We start from the raw sequence: 17431 nt of genomic DNA on the forward strand, positions 1-17431 counted from the left end.
TATTGAATTGTCACAGTTAATATATCAATTAATTTAATTTCTGCCCTATGAAGAATCTCAAATTCATCATGGCAAAGCTAGAATTATTGACCCTTCCATCCTCAAACTGCAGCTTCCCCAAATCTTTCCAATCTCAACTGATGTAACCACAAATCACCCAGTTGTTCTGGCCAAATACAGAACCACCATCCTTTATCCCCCAATTTCCCTCCTCTTTCATACCAAATCCATAATTCACACCTGTCAGTTCTACCTCAAAATGTACCCAAATCAGAATATATTTTAATCATTTCCTCTCCACTGCTATCAACCTGAATCTAAGTTACCATCCTCTCTTGGCAGTATTATTTGTTGCTAGAATGTCAGCTTCACAGGAGCAGAAGCTTTGCCAGTCTTGTCCATTGCTATATCCCTGGTGCTGAGCACAGGGCCTGATACATTATAGACACTCAAGATACAGTTGTGGAACGAACAAACAACCAAAGAAGGTAGTTCTGACAATAACAGAAAGTCTTTATAGTTCTTTGAACAGAGAGGAGATGTGATGAAATAATTCAGCTTTGAAAAGTCACTCTGCCAATAAAAGTATTGAAGATGGGAGACAAGTTTGGAGAATATTGTATTATTGCAGGTAAGGAATATTGATGGCCCTAGTTAAGGTAATGGTGTGGAAATGCAAAGGAGGAGGTAGATTAATGGAATATTTATGAAGTAGGATGATGCAACTTGATGAAGGATTAGATGTAGCCTGACTGAAGAGAGGGATGAGGTTAGGATGTCTGCTAGGTTTTCAGCTAAGGCGAGCAGGTGAGGCTGATTCCTGAGATAAGGAATAAAAAAGACAAATAAGAAAGCTCAAGTAGCAACATTAACTTTCAAATATTTCTGGAATATTCAGTTACAGATACTTAGAAACCAGTTAGAAATAGAGGTTCTGAATATAAGGGGAATAGCTGAGTGGAGGTTTGGCTTTGTGAGCCATTTGCTTAAATTTAGTTGCTAAAATAAGGTCAACCAAAGAGGGTACAGAGAAGAGAGGGGGAATGAAAACTCCTAGGGGTCAATAGCATTTAAGGGTTGGGAAAAGAGTGATGCTTCAGTAAAGAATACTGCATCGATATTTTCAAAAACATCTCATATTAATCCTTTTCATGTACTCATTATTCCATTCAAATTGAATCTTTCCAAATATGCCCTGGTTGGTTCTCACTTGCTTGCTTCTGTTTACCATGTCCTTACTACCTGGAGTGTTCTTTCACCATTTCCACTGTCTGCTCTTTCTTTTTTTCCATTGTCAATATTTCCTTAAAGAGCTTTTGAGCTTATTCAAATAGATTTCTCTTAGATTGTGCAGTCCTTGAAAGCAAAAGCAGCACTTCTTCAACTTTACTCTGTGAGTATAGCACATTTTCAATGACTGTTTAGTGACAAAATCTGTGTAGATTCCATTAATATCCCTAATTCTTTACCCCTTCCTGTATCCATACCCATTGCCTGTAACTTTGTATCACCTTCCCATTCTGACACTGGGCTCGGCCATGTGTCTTTCCTTAGCCGGTGGAACGAGGTGGAGGTGGTAGGATGCCTAATCCTCCAGAGGTTTGAATGTTTCTGCTTGCTCTCTTGTGCTTTTACCAGCCTCCCGAGAAGGACGTGCTTGCTTGCTAATCCCAGGGAATAAGATCGAAAAATTTTGAGTTACTCCAGACAGCCCAACGGAAATCACCTAAATCTGCAAAACCATGAGAAATAAACTTTTAGTGTTGTATGTCATTGAAGTGTCATGATATTTCATTATGCAATGATTTTATGGCAATAGCTAACTAATAAAATTCCAAAACAGAATTGTTTTATAAAGGAAAAAATAAAAGTCGCCTCTGTGATTTAAGGTGAAAAGGGGAAAGGTATCTGATGTGAAAGGTAGTCATGTAGTATAACACTATGTGAACAGACTTTAACTAGATTACAATAACCAACATGTCCAATGAGTGTTGCCCTTCAAAGCCCTCTTATTTTGATTCTACTTAATTATTTTAATAATGTTTTGGGTTAAGAATTTCTTTTTGAGAATTACTTTCAGAGGCAGTTTATGAATTGGGAAAGATGATCTAGGTTATCTACTTCATACTTAAATCTTGTGAATGCAGAAAACCAGGTTGTATTTCAAAGCTCATTAAAACACTTGTGGTAAAATAACTGCATACGAAACACTTGGAACCAGTTTTCTCTAAACTGAACAACCCGGGTTGCATACTTTTCTTTTATTATTGCAACCAAACTCAATTTGAAGAGTAAAGTGGAAGTGACTTCATGCAAATCCTTATCTGAAAACCTCTTAAAAGTCAATTTCCCTTTGCTCTCATTTCTTTTGGGGATTTTATGTGTAGTCATTTCTTAACACACTGAATTGGCACTTTAGGATTTGAAGGCACATACTTCTTCAGGGAATTAACTTTCTTCTTTCAATTCAACCCCTTAAATTTTCCTGAGGTTGAAGTAATATCTTTTCTCCCTATTAATATTTAACTTGTAGAGGCTTAAGGTTTTAAAAAAGTGAGATACAGGGATTTCCTTCAATTTTGCTTTAACATAAAGGATATTTTGTATTCCCTTTTAGTAGGATGTCACACAATTAATATTCCATGGTGAAATATTTGAGGTAGGCAATTACTTTCCTTTCATGGGACCTCTTTTAAAGATGCCACAATCAATCAGTCATCATCAACAACAACAAAACAACAGTAATAAAATAATCTTTGCTAACTAGTGGAAATTTTGTGGCCTTGGAGGAAATTTTGAGGCCATCTTGAAGGTTCTTTCAAAGGATTATATTTTGATGACAATCATTTGGAGCTAGCTTTAAAATGTTTCTAGGAGAGTAACAGTTGCCTTTTGTTTTCAAGCCAGTTTTCTTTATAATGTAAGGAAGAGAAAAGAGATTTTTCTGAGCGTAACTTGATCAGCACTTAGGAAAGAAATAAAATAGGGCTTAAAAATTTACATTTACAAGATAGAAAGCTATTCACTTTTGGAGATATTAAATTGTTTTAGACTGAAAATAGAAGAAAGAGAGCACTCTGTGCGTGCACACACTCATGGAATAGGGGAAGATGAGCAGAAGAATTTCCTGTTATTTAATAGGGCTCCGATGCCTGTTTGTGGAAGGCAGATATGAGCCCTTCCACATTGGTCACTAGGCTGCTCTGGGTACTTTCATTTTACTTTTGAATCATAAATTGGAACAGTTAGCCTGGAAATTATAAGTCTATGCAAAGAGTACAGTAAGGTAAACTGTTTCAAATATACTGAAGCAGGTATCAGTATAGTGAGCCTATGGTTTAGCTACTCTAAAGGAGAAGCGTTGGATGGAGTGATCTTAGAGTTGGAGAGAAATGTAAAATTCAGGCAAAATATGAATTTCAACCAGTAAAATTATAATGAAATTATCTCCATAGAAAAAACAGAACACTTTGCTCATTTTCGACTGCATCTTCAGCAGGGGGCGCTAATGTGCTTCTAACAGGTGATGGCTGAGCAGCATCAGGTGTAAAATGTGGAAGCTGATGGATTATGCAGATGCAAGCTCTCCCTGCTAGGGTTTCCAGGGATGAAATGTGCACTCCAATAAAGCCCTGAGATGCATATCTCTCTAAGTATATATGTATTATACACAGGCACTTATATACACCAGTTATATATTTGTAATTACAAATATAATCATGAGTTATTTCTAAAGAAAAGTGCCTAATAATAAATATTGTTTTTTAGAAATTATTTTGAAATTAATCTACAGATTAAGTTTTAAAATTCCCAGTCCTCAGTTTTCCTAAATCCCTTTTTATTTCTAGATTACTCAGTCTCCCAAGAACTATAGTATTTTGTGGGTGGATAATTTTAAAAATTGGCAGTTTGCTATAGGGCAGTGCTTCTCAAACTTGAATGTGACCTGAGTCGTCTAAGATGTTGTAACGTGTAGATTTTGATTCATCGGATCTGGGTGAGGCCTGGAATTCTGCATTTATAACAATCTTCCTGGTGAGGTTGATACTGATGGTCCTCTTATTATTATACCTGGACAAGCCAGGCTCTAAGGAATATGTATAAAATCTATGTTCTAGTCCTGGTAATATTCCATAACTAGTTATGTGAGGTCATTCGATCTCTTAGCTCCTCCCATATTGAAACAAACAGAAAAGAAAGGTGATCTCTCTTCTGCTTTTTGCTTATAACAACCATCCTAACTAAGGTCCTGTAAAGCCCTCAATCATCTACCAAAAAAAAATATTCAGTTATACTTTGTACATATCATGGAAATAAGTTGAGAATATACTTGAAAATTTTAGAAAACAATTTTAAACAAAGGTTGCAACATACAAATAAAATTATTGGCTAAATCCAAACATTTTACTTAATTCAGATTTTATTTTTCTAGATTAACTTTTAAACCCAAAGGGATCATTAAAATATGAGCAGATGGAATTCAAGATATCTAAATGAGAGAAGGGGCAGCAAATCTAAAAAGTGGGTGGAATTGTAGCAATACTTCACTGAAAGAATGAAAAAACAATTGTGACTCATTTAATTATGCAATTATGATTTTAAAAATAATATCCCAAGAATGAGGAAACAACAATTATGAGTAGGTGAATTGTGTGATTAGAATAATAAATTAATATCCCAATAGGATATCAACAAAAGAATAGCTTACTTAGTGCTATGATGTCAGTAAGGTGGAGCCAGCCCTGTTCTTTAAACCAAGTCTTCTTTCTCCTTTGACGCCTGGCTTCTTATTTGACCAGGGTAAGTTTCCAAACCCATACTTCTTCCCTATATGTATCTCAGCAGTAGAGCATCAGGTAACAGCAGTTTTTTTGGATTAGGCACTTGTTAACTGGGTAATTAATGCTTGAATATTCTGCAACTGAGTAGTGTCAGTAAATGGCTTCTCAGACCTGCAGGCAAAATAAAGCAGGATGCATATAGGATTATGTACAGATGTGTTGCCTTAAATCATTCAGTCATTCAACTAATTCAACTAATTTCTTTTCTTAGTGCTAATCCAGTTCCAAAATTTAGTAACTGGGTCTTGGATGAGTTCTTAACTTCTCTGAGGCTTGGTTTCTTCATTTATAAAATGGGAACATTCGCAAAGCATAACTTCATAGGGTTGGTGAGGAAATTAAATGAAACATAATACAAGGAAATTCACTGCTGGAATATGGCAAGCCTCCAGTGCATATTGGCAGCTATCATTGCATTAGACATTATTATTGTCAGCAGTTATTATGGCATTTACTGGATTATAGGAATAAATTGTAGCTCATTCTGTGAATTCTTCTTAGATTATGGTTATTTGGGGGTCCATATTTATTCTCAGAATCCAACTTTTAACTGTGAGCTATCAAAGCAGTTATATTGTTTCAGCCTTGTTTTAAAACAATATTTTTTCTTGTAGTTTTCACTTTGATATTTGGCAAAGATTTCATCCTCTCTTAACATGAAGTTGTGTTAACTGATCAATTAATCTAATTCTTCAGGTAATTCTCTAAATACTTTTAATATTTTGAATAATTGCTGGTAGTAATAACTTCTGTAGTTTTTCTTACAAAAGTGGTAAACATCTCTTGCATTTTCACATTAACCTTAAAAATAAATAACAAGCTGAATTTTTCTAAAGATGAATTCTTCTAAAAGCAAATATACACATTCAAATCCAATTGCCTTCAGTGAGTTTCATGTATGCTATATGCTTTAGTAGTGTTATCTCATTTAAGCCTCACAGCAGTTCCTTAAGTTACATAGGGAGATGTCATCATTTGATATTTATGGATCAAGAATTATATTTAAAATGTTAGTTTAGTTCTTTTGCAAAGTCAAACAACTTATAAGCAGCAGATAAAGATTCCAAACCCAGGCCTCATTACCCCAAATTCAATACTCATTTTCAAAACCACAAAGAAGCTTTGAACTTAACTTTGAGCTCTGGGACTGTGCTGCAAGGGATGCTGAGTTTGACTTTGTGAGCAGGATTTGAGATTACATGACTGCCACAATGTCTTAAAGATGATATCTGCCATCCTCACTCACATACTTCATTTGGCAAATATATTCCTTCAGGAAATATCACTCTTCCCTGCTAAAAATATCTGTGGTTTTAGGATGCAGTAATTATTGTTGGGAGTCAATTGTTGGAAACAAATTGTTGGATTTGTTGTAATCACTAGGGTAAGTATTTTGGGTTTTTCTTCCTAATTCTTTCTTCTCGCCGCCCCCCCTTCATTTTTCTTTCTTTCCCTCCTTCCTTCCCTCCCTCTCTCCCTCCCTCCCTTCCTTACTTCCTCCTCTTATAGGGCTGTGAAATGGAAATGGAAATATTCAATGAATGTATATTTCTTAAATGTGTCACATGCACGACCTCACCATAACAGGCAGGGGCCCAGCAGAAAACAAAATCCCACTCAGATTGGCCATGCAAATAGATTTTAATAAAGGGACAACTTGCAGAGGAGGAGGAATGGCTAATGGAACTAGCAAGAGATGTTGAGGCACTCAGAAACTAGCAATGGTGAGAAGCCATTATCACTCCTAGACGTGATGGTGCAAAAGGAAGAAAGAATGACATGGAGCCCAGCAAAACCTGGAGTCTTAGAGGGGGTCTCTTGGCAGGAGTTTTAATCCTGAAAGACACAGTGAGTATAAGAAATGTGGTACCAAAGCAGGGAAGGGGTAAAAATATTCCTATACCTCTCTCCCCAAGCCCTTCAATCTCTTGAAGATGGCTATTCTGGGGTGAAACCAATGGACTGAAATCCTGTAATTCAGTTCACTGAGAGCAACCTCCAAGAAGAAATGGGTTTGGTTACAGTGAGGTAATCAGGAATAACTAGCACACTTAATTCTGGTGGATTTTATACACCATCACTTAGAGACTGCATCATTTAAAAAAATGCTATTTGGTTTTTTACATAATTTAATGGCATCGTAAATGACATGGGAAAACATTACTAAACATATATGAAAATTTGATTCCTGATTTGGTTGTGGGGAACAAACTGAATTCAATTCTAGGATACACTTTTGGGACTGCTGTTAGAGTCAGTGGAGAAACATTTTCCTTTCCACTGGAATCAGATAAAATATTTTATTTCCTAGGAAGAAAGATTTGCTTATACAACCTTTGTTTTTAGAGGAAAATCATTGAATGATTTCTAGAGTATTTCCAAAAAAGATAGTATCAGTGCTAGACTTTGTATTCTTTTTCCTTGGAAAAATGAAAGACGCAATTATATGCAAGCAATTATAGGTTATTTAAATCTAAAATCTATCTAGTGTACTCTGGAAGAAATAAGAGGCAGTTTTTATAGTACTCAGCTCAATGATCAGCTTCATTTCTGTCTAATCAATGTCCTTTAGTTTTGGATACATGTCACACACTAGGCAATACTACAAGCTCTAAAGTGATATTTATTCTTCATTATAGAGTAAAAAAAGATATAATTCTGATCAAGTCTTGTCAGTATACACAAGACACATATATTATTCACACTTTTCCTTTAACTTAGCTTGACTCCACTCAATTTTAGAGGCACTTAGACAATGTAAATAACACATCTTTCTAATTATTGCACCAAGGGGCCAACTTTGAACTTGATAGCCGTTCATTTTAGGATTATGGATTTCTCCTTTAAATTTAGTATAGACTGAATCAATTCTTTTAGTTTTTATTTCATTGTCAAGGCAGGGCTGGGCAAAGTGGCGTCAATCAGAAGCTGTTAAGGAGAAGGATTTAGCAAAAATGACCCAAGGACACAAATGATTTCTTGGCTAAATTATACTTTTTTCATCTCCATGTATTTTCTTAAAGATATATAAAAACAAGACCTTTGTGGGCTCAATGTTTGAACATACCTCTGCTGAATTTTCTGTTGGGCTCCCTACTAAACCTGGTAAATATTTATAGTATATTTGTTTAGTGATTAGCTCAACTTCACCAATCATTTAGCTTCTTACCTACCTCTACTCTAGCCTGAAGCCTGTTAATCATAATTATGTATAATTATTTGACACTTGCTTAAGGAAAAGCAGTATAGCTTTTCTTAAGAAGCAAAATGGTCAGGGATCCAAATTTATTAATTACTACAACTGTAACTACAGACAAATTACTTACTATTTATGGGTCTCATTGTCCTCATATGTAAATTAGGGATAAAATAATCCTCTATATTCTGAAAATTAAACAAGGCAGCATGTGTTAATTGCCTACCAGGACTGGTACATAATGGGTTCTAATTAATGTTTACTCCTATTATTTCTTTTTACTTGTTTACCTAAGGTAATAGCCAATAGCTCTGTAATATAGAAAACAATACTTTAATGCATGTGTATGTAAGAAGCAAGAATAATAATCAGTAAAGCTTGAAACTGGAATATGTTCAGCAGTAGTTCATACTACCCAAAGAGACACTAGAATCAAGTAGCCAGAGACCAGAGTGCCCAAATCACCAAGAGAAAGAAAAATTCTGGCTAAGGGGTCGAATCATAAAGCAATAGCACTAGAAATGGGAGATAGTATAATTTGTCCTGAAAACAAACTTGATGTGTTTGAGTGTAAAGAGGTATTCTCAAGTGAGAAAATTCAGGAGGTATAAAACTGGAAACTCCCTTACCTTTGTTTATTTGACCACAAGCTTATAAATAGTCTTGCCTCCATTAATCTACACTCCCTGACCTTCACAAAGTTGTTAGAATGTGCTGTCACTGCAACTGGAAATCAGCCAAAGGCCTTTAGCAAAAGATCCTCTGTTGCAAAGGAGTCTGCTGAATCCTCATTATTTGCCATGTACTAATATCTCTGTAACACTAGTGAATATTCATTATTCTATATATTTATTCAACAAATGCTAATTGAACAGTTACTTAAATGCTTTGCACGGCAATAGGTCTTCGAGAAATGATATTCAGAATAGCACAAAGTCTCTTTCCTTGAAGATCTCAAAATCCATAAGGAAGCCAGACTAGTACAACAAAAACAATGATAATTTACTGCCAATAATCCCTACCTAGTTCTGTACTTGTATATAATAATTGAACTTTATTGAGCATTAACTATTTTTCAGATATTCATAACAACTAAGCCTTATAATTATTGCCCCCATTTTGCAGGTTGGGAAAATGAAACAAAGAGAAGGTAAGTGATTTATCCAAGGTCCCATAGTAATACAAAGCCCAAGCCCAGATTTTCACCGTACTCTTTCATGCTGTTTGACTCTAACAGGGATGAATTTTTCTGGGATGATAGAAATTAGACAAGTCACTCTAGCAGAGAAGACTGATGATTTGGATTCAAAGGATAGATTGCTTTCAGGAGGATAAGAAGTATGAGTGCAATCCAGCAGAAGGAACAGGATATTCAAAAGAACATTAAGCAGTATACTATGCTTATGAAATAAAGGGAGTTTGGCATTTCTAGATTTAAGGTCAGAAGGAGATTGGCAAAAGGTAAGGCCATAGAGGTAGGCAGAGGACAGGGAATTGAAAAGCTCCATCTTATTGCGGGGTACTTTGGAGGGTGGTAAAGGGTTTATTTCCTGTAGTGATAGATGCACGCTGTGCTTTACCTGAATGTTGTTCTTTGGTAGCTTAGACGCATTTTGGAAATGAAATTATGGGGAACTAAGCCAGCATAGGGACAGTGGGACAGGAGAAGATGGAGTCCAGATGCTGAGTAAGTAAAATCTACAGGATGTGGTGAATGGTTGGGTAAAGGGACATGAGGGTAACATGGGGTGGGTGTGGTTCAGAAGAAGAGGTTATTCAGAAAGACTTAAGTTTCAGATTTTGGAGTTAAGGTAAATAGTGGTGCCCTCAACAAAAAATTGGAAATACCCAGGAAGAACAGTAGACTATTTCTGAGGGGTGAATAGGGAGTGAGAAAGGGAATGAGACTGATTTTGGACATGTGTTTGAGGTCTTTGTCAGATATATAGGAACAGCTGTGCAGTGTACAGTCATATATTTAAGCTTGAATTTAATACAGAGCTCTAGAATGGAGTCATATTTGGCAATCATCAGTGTATAAAATATATTTTTTATACTTAGTATTAAAGACTACAATTTGTTGAATTTGTCCTATGGGGCAAGCATGGTGTTAAATGTCACATACACCTATTTATGTTTAGTCCTTATGACAGATATATGTAGTAGATATTCCACACTTGAGACTACTTCTCTGGTGCAGTTAAAGATGAAGTTTAAATGCATAGGAGTGAATGACTCTGACTAGAGACAAAGTGCACAGCAAGAGAAAAAGACATGAGTAAACAACCTTGGGGAACAGTGAAGATCTAGGGTCAAGCAAAAGAGACCGCAATGAAACGATGAAAGGGAAGAAACACTAGGAAAGAAGGTGTTATGGAAGTAAAGGGGTAGAAAATGTCAAACAGTTAATAATGGAAAACACTAAAGAAAGGCTAAGTAGGCTTTAGTCCTGGAGTACTATTGAAAAAGCTACTTGCATTTGGTGACTGGCAAGTCAGAAGTGACCTCTGCCAACATGAGGGGGACGGTGGGGGGCAGACATCAGATTGCAGTAAACTCAGGAGCTAAAATAAGTAGAGATGGTGCAGGTAGACAGTGTACTCAAGAGCCAGTAGGGTTATAAGGTCCAGGGAGAATTTCATATGGATAGGGAGGGTTGAGTCTGTTTATTGAGGGTGAGAGAGAGAAGCCAGTTGGGGGAAAGAGATGGACAACTGAAGAATAAAGGTTAGAGAGGGGATGAGAAAGTAGAGGATTGCAGGAACTGGTTCTGAGGAGGCCATGAGAGGGGCGATGTTGTAAAATTAAAAGATGGCATTTTGCCTGAGGGTGGAAAAGTAATGGCTTGGAAGTTGAAGTTCTACCTACTCCCATTTGATACATGGGAATCTGTACTCGGAAGGAAAGCCAATTACCAAATACGTTCTATATAAATTTGCATTACTGTAGAGTGCATTATCAAAGCAGTTATTTCATTTGATTTGTAAATTTGGGAGGAAAAACTGAATTTACTCTCTCAATGTTGTCCTTCCTCTTGGGGCCAATTTGTTGGTAGGGAACATGTGTCTTGCTACTACTCATGGCTACAAGGGTGGACTGTCTCAGTTTATATTGTTATGAGTAGATGACTAAGTTTTTCAGATTTAAGATTGAGTATTTGCAAACCCACTTAGAAAATAGACCTAAAGTCATATCCTTCAATCTTGCATCTTCTAGCAATAAAGAGGGTGGCTTAATTTCCCAATTTTCTTACTAAAAGACTAAAAGGTCAGTTTTATTCTTCAATTTATTCAGAATCTGGGCAAGAAGGTAGGATAATTTTGCAATTTATTGGGATTTCCCTCAAGATAATATTATGTATCATGTATAATATTGCATACTTATACTTGTGATGTTGGCTATCTCTATTTGTCCCTCCAGAGCTACTCCTTATCCTTTATGGTGTTGCTTGCCTTTAGAGCACCAATATACGTGTTACTTCAAGAGGCTCCCAGGCCCCCAGGCTTTCAGTTGAAGTTTGCCAATATGAACACCAGCAGGAGACTAGAGGGAAGCAACAGAGTAAAGTTAGAGTAGATATTCCCTCGTTTCTTTCCTTGATGTGATCTCTTGTTGGTCGTGTCCCTTGACTGAAGGTCACTGCTCCTTTGAAGGCATCTAAATCTATATGACTCTCTCTCTTTCTTGTTTCCAGTAACCACTCCCTCTCTTTGTACTTTTGGTAATAGCTTGCACGCTATAAGTCTAGGGTTATCGCATTATCCCTTGTGGTTGCCCTGCTACCCACCTTGATAAATTTTCCCTTTGTCAATAACCCCCCATTGGATTATTGTGATGTGCATGTACCATGTTTATTCCTGGAATATATATGCATATAGAGATATAAAGTTGATTTTAATTTATTTATCCATATATTTAGTCAAGCTACTTTCTGAGTATCTTCCATCTGTTAGGCAGTAGATGTGCAAAAAAAAAAAATGTATGTTCTCTGCCTTTGAGGAACCACCATCTAGGGATAAAACAGACAAGCAATTATGGTACAAGAGAATAAGAACTCTGTTGTAGAAAGTGATGTGGGAACATAAGAAAGCGGTGTTGATATAACTGGGAATACTGCCAAATGCTATACAAAAGAGTCACTATTTGATACGGGTCTTGAAGGATGAATAGGAGTTTTCCAGTTGTATAAAGAGGTAAAGGCTGAGTAACTAACTTTTATAAAAATATACTTTAATAGAGAAAGGCCAAGAAAATTCAGTGTGAAGGAGTTTTAGGATTCTTATTAGGGAATGCATGGGACAGATTAGTTTGGAGAGGTAAGCTGGGGATGTATTTGAAGATCCTAGGTGTCATGACAAGGAATTTCATTCTTGTTTTGTTAACATTGAAAAACCATCAAAGGTTTTTAAACAGGAAGGAGGTGATAAGGTTTGCTTTTTTTAGATTTCTACTCCAGTGATAGCCAATCCCATAGAGTGAACTGGCTTTAGGTAAGAAAATTAGAGAAATCTATTGCAAAGGGCCCAGGGGAACGTGAATAAAGCCTTAACAAAACCAAGGTAGAACAGGCTATATGTAGTTTAAGATTGCTCTTAACATACCATCAGATAAGGCTTCCAAACTCTACCTTCACAATTGTTTTTTTTTTTTTTTTTGGAGAGGGGATCAGCCTTATTTCTCTTTCACTTCTACACTGGTTAAAAGTAGGTTCAAGATAAGCTATTTAATGTTCTGGGAATGCCCAGGCATGACTATGGTCTGTTAATTTCTGATGGGTATAGTAGGAACAAGTTCACAGAAATGTTGCTGTATTAGGTAACTTTCTTGGGGTAGAGTAGGAACACGTTGGAAGTAAAGCAGTTATCTTAGGTTAGTTTTCTTTTTCTTACTCCCTTGTTATGGTCTCTGAAATGTTCTTTTATTGTATTTTTTTAAAATTATTTTATTTATTTTATTTATTTTATTTTTCATACAGTTGATTAAAAAAAAAAAGTTTAAAAAAAACAAGGAAAAAAATATGTAGATCCCCCTTGAGGAGCCTGTGGAGAATGCAGGGGTATTGGCCTACACCACCTTGATGGTCGCTAACACGACCACAGACGTAGGGGACTGGTGGTTTGATGGGTTGAGCCCTCTACCACAGGATTTACCCTTGGAAAGACTGTTGCTGCAAAGGAGAGGCTAGGCCTGCCTATAATTGTGCCTAAGAGCCTCCTCCCGAATGCCTGTTTGTTGCTCAGATGTGGTCCTCTCTCTCTAGCTAAGCCAACTTGAAAGGTGAAATCACTGCCCTCCCCCCTACGTGGGATCAGACAGTCAGGGGAGTGAATCTCCCTGGCAACGTGGAATATGACTCCTGGGGAGGAATGTAGACCTGGCATCGTGGGACGGAGAACATCTTCTTGACCAAAAGGGGGATGTGAAAGGAAATGAAATAAGCTTCAGTGGCAGAGAGATTCCAAAAGGAGCCAAGAGGTCACTCTGGTGGGCACTCTTACGCACAATTTAGAAAACCCTTTTCAGGTTCTAAAGAATTGGGGTAGCTGGTGGTAGATACCTGAAACTATCAAACTACAACCCAGAACCCATGAATCTCGAAGACAGTTGTATAAAAATGTAGCTTATGAGGGGATGACAATGGGATTGGGAAAGCCATAAGGACCCCACTCCCCTTTGTCTAGTTTATGGATGGATGAGTAGAAAAATAGGGGAAGGAAACAAACAAACAAACAAACAGACAAAGGTACCCAGTGTTCTTTTTTACTTCAATTGCTCTTTTTCACTTTAATTATTATTCTTGTTATTTTTGTGTGTATGCTAATGAAGGTGTCAGGGATTGATTTAGATGATGAATGTACAACTATGTAATGGTACTGTGAACAATCGAATGTACGATTTGTTTTGTATGACTGCGTGGTATGTGAATATATCTCAATAAAATGAAGATTAAAAAAAATAGGTTCAGAGTGTTAGACTGTGTTGTAAAAATAAATTTTGAAAGCACAGTATTATCTTACAAGGAAATCAAATAGGGTCAGTAAGGCTCACAATTATTGTGATTCTTCTTATATCTGCATAATCTTCTTTGAACTTTTATCACCTCCTTTCATCCTGGTGCCTTTCTAAATCACATTTATTTCCTTGAGAAACCTAATGGCAACTTTTATGCAATAAAGTTAGATACATATTATCATATTCTCATGGAATTCTCCAATTTTGTACTTTTACTCTAGTCTTTTATGCAGTTTACATTCTACACCTAATATGAGCATCACAAAAGACAACTGTTACCTGGAACATTAAGTCTAGAAAAATAATTCATATAGAGCTGAATATCATTGATAAATGGCAGTGACTTATCAGCCTTGACCATATAGTTAAGTATGCAACTGAATGGTGTAATTTTTCAAAAGTAATTAATTGTCTAAATTGAAGATAAAAGATTAAGTATAAAATAGTTCTAAGGCAAACTAAGGAAAATTAAACATTACACATTTAAAAATTTGAACATGCCACTTTCAAGCAAACATTTCCTTGCAATATGATGATGAATGTCATTGTGTTTCTTTTGAGTGAACAGAGAAAGTTCTGTATTGCAGTGACAGCTACAGGTCTTAAATAATTACCGTGAAACATTAAATGATAAAGTCTGCCAAATGTTCCGTGTTGTAAGCTATGTGGAAAAGAAAGTAGGGTAAACCATGCAGTTCAAGCTGTATTTACACTACACCGAAATAACTTGAAAAAGTAAAACAATCAAAAGAATAAGTTTTCTCCTCTGAAATGACAGCTTTTTTTCCTACTAAAATGAAATTGTGTTTTTCTCATGACAAACCAATGAGTATTTAAACATACTTGGTATTAACTGATTGATTTTTGTTCATCAAACCCAAAAATTAACTTGAATTATAATTTTCATTTATTTGATTGACTAAACCAAACTTTATAGCATTATAAAGATATTTTTCTGCTTCATATTTGTAGGAATTGATGAGATTTCAGTGTAGTATAAAAAAAGTATTGAACATTACTAGGTGCTAATCTTTGTGCCATGTACTGTTGCTTATGAAGTAAGTGAAAGTAACAGAAACATAAAATAACCACAATCTTTAAATAAATAATATGCTAATGTCATAATGCTCTGCCCAGAAGTACTAATGAGAAAGAAGTGCATGACTCTCAGAAAAATCAGTAATATCTATTTTAATATTAGCACATGTTTTCATTGTAGACACAAGTTGGAAGGGCATCCTGAGTGATTTGGACTATGTCTAATAGGTAATAATAAGCCAGTAAAAGTTCACAGCAGGGGCATGGCTTGACCAGGTTTTGTTTTAAAGATAATGTTCTGAAAGCAGTTTGAAAAATGGATTTCAGTGGTGACAAATACCCTGGGAGACTGGCTAGTATGCTGTGGTAACATTGCGCATGTGTAGGCTGTGTTGGTTAGTTGGATGTGGAGACGAGAGCACAGGAGGATTCCCTTTGATAACAACCAGATTCTGTGCTTGAGCTAATGGACAGTCATGCCAGACTCTGGAATAGGAACTACAGAAGGTTTTCTTGAGAAAAGATAATGAGATATTCTGGACATTATCAAATATAAAATTCCTCTAGGATGTCCAGTAGGTAGTATGGTAAATGAACTCAGAAGAGAGGTAGAGGTTTCTATATGGATTTTGTGTTCATCAGCATATAGGCTAGTATTGTAACCTTTAGAGTTAAGTCAGATTTATTTGGAGATAATATTTGGGGAGGAGAAGAAGGTCCAACTCTACAGTCCTTGAGAACTTTGAGGGTGTGGGCAGAGAATGAGCTCATAAACAAGGAAACTAAGGAAGAATGATCAAAAACCAAGAATGAGAACTAGGAAGGAAGGATTTCATGAAAAGTAGGGAAGGGAATATTTTAAAAGAGAGGGAGTGAGAAGGATTGAAATGTCATGAAGCAGTTGGCTACCATGAGAACTAAAAGGTATTCAAAGAATTTAGAGACTAACAAGTCATTGCCGACCATGGGAAGAGGAGCTTCAACAGAGATAAAGAGGCAGAAATCAAATTACCACGAAAGGACAACTGATCATCATCCTGAAATGGCAGAAGAGGAATATAGAAATATAGGCTCCAAGTAAGATGCAAGAGTCTTAAGGAAAACACCTGGTAGAAATAACAATAAAGTGTCCAGTATGGACACTTTCTGCTTGTGATTATCCTATTATGTAGGATATGTAAAATAAAAAGAAAGTGTCATTGAAAGCATTCTTATAGAATGCCATTTTAGAGGTGGCACAGTAGAGAAGTCAAGAAATAAGGCCCTGGAGTCATATTACCCCTATTCCAATTATGACTCTGCCTCTTACTAGTGGTGTGACTCCAGCGGGTAAGTAAATCCTTTGTTCCTAGTTTTACTCATCTAGAATATGAAGACATGAATGGGTTTATGTGAAGAATAAATGCCCTAACATATATAAAGTGCTTAGGAAAGGGACTGGCACATAAATGCTTAATAAATGTTATTTGTTATTGTCTTGAGTAGAGAGTGTTGAAATATGTGCGTAGGCCAGTGAAAATTATGTTGTTTCTTCATAAATCATTCTGCAACTTCGGCACACAATAAGAATACCACAAATGTTGGTTTCTTTTTCCCTTACCCAAAGATAATTATTAGACCATGACCATGAATTGCAAAAGTGTATTAGACAATACTCTTGTGTTTACCCATAATAATTTTTGAAATATGCTGTTTTTAGTCTTGATCAATAATGATCAAATTTTACATGATGTGAGGTCAATTTTTTTAATATATATAGAATATGGTTATTCAAGGGGAGAGCTCAATAACTGGGACAAAAATGTTGTCTTACCCATAAAAATTGTATTGGGCCCTCCAGAAATAAGGAAAGAGATGACAATTCTGTTTTCAGTTGGAGCCACTGGTTCTGCTCTTTATACATAGGAAACCAGTCAGATTCACGGTTTTTAGAGTGGAAGAAGATATGCCAAAAGAAAACAATATGTGATCTTTAATATTGAGTATTTTGAGGCAGTTAATATAAACTACTTATGAAAATAATAAAAAGTCTAGCTAGCTATTATTTGAGAGCTCATTAATAATGCATGAATATTCTGATTTCTCAGCCCCTTAAAAATAGATGGGAAGTTTAAAATTAGGAGAAATAACCCAATTCAGAATATATAAATCCGCAAGGGAGGGAATTTTTGCATGGACTATTTAGTTTTTAATTAGAACAGTTGTAGTTTTACAGAGAAAGCATGCAGAAAATATTGTTTCCATATATGCTCTCCTGACAGTTTTCATTACTAATATTTTGCATGACTGATGAAACGAGATTGTTATAATTATATTAACTTTAGCCCATAGTTTACCTTAGGGT

The sequence above is a fragment of the Choloepus didactylus genome, chromosome 3 (assembly GCF_015220235.1).
Source record: "Choloepus didactylus isolate mChoDid1 chromosome 3, mChoDid1.pri, whole genome shotgun sequence".
Taxonomy (NCBI): domain Eukaryota; kingdom Metazoa; phylum Chordata; class Mammalia; order Pilosa; family Megalonychidae; genus Choloepus; species Choloepus didactylus.